We start from the raw sequence: 2,349 nt of genomic DNA on the forward strand, positions 1-2,349 counted from the left end.
ATGATGAAGCCTTTACGTTATTAATGAGATCTGTGTTACGCAACACACCGGAGGAACCCTCATCACTGAAATGATCATAAAATCATCCTCATCATCAATCAGCAATTTAATTTAAAAGACAAAGATCTGTTGATTAGCGCATCGAAGCAGTCAGTGATGCTGCAGGCCTGAACACAAGAGGGATTCGGTCTGTGTGCGGTGCTAAATCAGCTCTTCTATCGTTCCTGACACCTTCTAAAATGTAAGATCTCACAGAAAAACTGGAGAAAACAACAACAGCAGCACAGAGGTGAATTTCAGCAGCTCCGTCAGTTGTGAAGCCTGAGGAATGAACTGGAAGAGAAACACTGACATCTGCTGCTGAGACTCAAACACTGCGGTCTGAGCGTTTACTCGCACACCTACAGAGACATGACGACTCTGTCACCATCAAAGTGCATCTCTGTTGTCTCTCACATCAGAATCCAGCCACATATTTGTTTAGAGCTGTTTAAACGTTGCTTGATCTGTGCAGATTTCTCTCCTGATTCACACCAGAACACTTTTTCACTGGAGGAAGCGTTATTATGGATTATGGACTCTATGGTATTTTAGTTAAAAACGTCTTAATGCTGGATTTGTCTCAGCTTTTGTCTTCTCCAGATGTTAACTGATGGACTGGAGTGCTGTGGATTACTTGTGGATTATTGTGATGTTTTTATCAGCTGTTTGGACTCTCATTCTGACGGCACCCATTCACTGCAGAGCATCCATTGCTGATAAATCCATCCCCCTTTTAGCAGATTGTAATGTACTGTAACAGCACATCAGAAATGAGAGAACTTTGTATTGAAGGTATAAATTTAAAAATAGACTATTAGGTATCATATGTGACGATATACTGTGATATTAACAAAGAAAATCAGCACTTTTCTATTGAGACGTCTGACAATGCACAGTTTGAAAATAGCAAAAAAAAACAAAAACATAATTCTGATGTCATATTTTAATGAGGAAAACTTAATCTCTCTTTGTAATGTTGATATATTGGTGTTTGCTGATCCTCATGTGTTTCTTGTATAGATGAAAGCTCTATTCTTGTGTACCGTTTCCAAACACTGAAGAAAAAGCACACACTTGGATCCTATGGCATTAAACACGAGGATGATATCTTCAGGGTCCCCCGAGGAAGTATGCATTACACAACTATTACTAAATGATTATAGTCCTGTTATAGCCTTAAACTAACCGACCCTTTATTTCAGCCAGCTATACAGTGAGGAGCCAGCTATGTTCTTCTGAAGGGCGTTGGACAGAAGGTTTGTCTCTCAGTTACTTTTGAGTCAAAAGTCGACAAATGCTTGTTTTCTCTGGCAGTAGTTATTTACATATAACTTTTATACACATCAGGCATTTTCCTGCTTTGCTTAGCTATTTGAATTGACGAGTGTAAAATACCTTTAATTATTGACCCTTCGCATAATTAAAGTTAAAGCTAGCGATAGACAGATTTACGACAAGATATCTCTCCACTTCTGACAGATGTTTTGTTGTTCTTTTTCACATCATCTCACACAGAAACACGTTCATTTGAAGATGATGATGAAGAAGAAGATAAAGACATCTCCAGGACTCAATCTATGGATAATTTGACTTTAATGCAGAAGATTAACCACAAATGTATATTGTAGCAGTCTGTAAAATGCTTTCTAAAAAGTAAAAAAAGCTTGGTTTTTACACTGCATGCATTTCTGTGCAGTCACGTGTAAATATACAAAGCCCTTTCTTTTGCAAACATTTATGTCATTTTTTAACAATATTGAAGTATGTGTACTTCTACAATGAAACATACAGTATGTGTGTTGACAGAAAACAAACAGAAGAGAGAAGAGAGATCCCAGTAACATTAACAAGCTCAAAACAGACAGAAGTTTCAGGGCATTTCTGTCCAGCATGCATCGAAACGGCTTCTGAAATACAAGCCCAAAATTCTTCAACAAGTTGACACTTGAAACTGCGTTCTGTTGTTTCACAGAATCCGCATGAATTATTCTCCCATGGAAATCCTTCATGTAAGAACTGGTTGGACGTATAAATGTAAAACCTTTGTGTAAGAAGAATTAGATGAGATGAATACCTTATTTTCTTCACCGCTTCTTTATCGAATTCTTAGAGAACAAGTTTTATTTTCAGCTTAAGACATGTTTGGTTAACACTCGTTTGTGAACTGTTTGATAATTAATGAATACAGAACCATACATGGAGCATAACCATAGAAACCCAACACTGAAGCGCTCGACTCACATTCGTCTTCAGACAAGAGTTTTCTTTTCAACTCTTCAACTGTGGTGTTCTTGAATTCCTCCTCTG

The 2,349-nt window shown here is 37.6% G+C and overlaps 1 long non-coding RNA gene across 1 annotated transcript; it reads left to right on the top strand.

Moving 5' to 3' along the window:
- Positions 1 to 1,068: 1,068 nt before the first annotated feature.
- LOC107659630 (uncharacterized) lies at positions 1,069 to 2,050 on the top strand. The gene is made up of 3 exons (XR_001630936.1): positions 1,069 to 1,170; positions 1,245 to 1,298; positions 1,558 to 2,050. It is a non-coding gene; the product is annotated as an uncharacterized LOC107659630 (long non-coding RNA).
- The last annotated feature ends 299 nt before the right edge of the window (positions 2,051 to 2,349 follow it).

The sequence above is a fragment of the Sinocyclocheilus anshuiensis genome, unplaced genomic scaffold, assembly GCF_001515605.1.
Source record: "Sinocyclocheilus anshuiensis isolate Anshui unplaced genomic scaffold, SAMN03320099.WGS_v1.1 scaffold1353, whole genome shotgun sequence".
Taxonomy (NCBI): Eukaryota; Metazoa; Chordata; class Actinopteri; order Cypriniformes; family Cyprinidae; genus Sinocyclocheilus; species Sinocyclocheilus anshuiensis.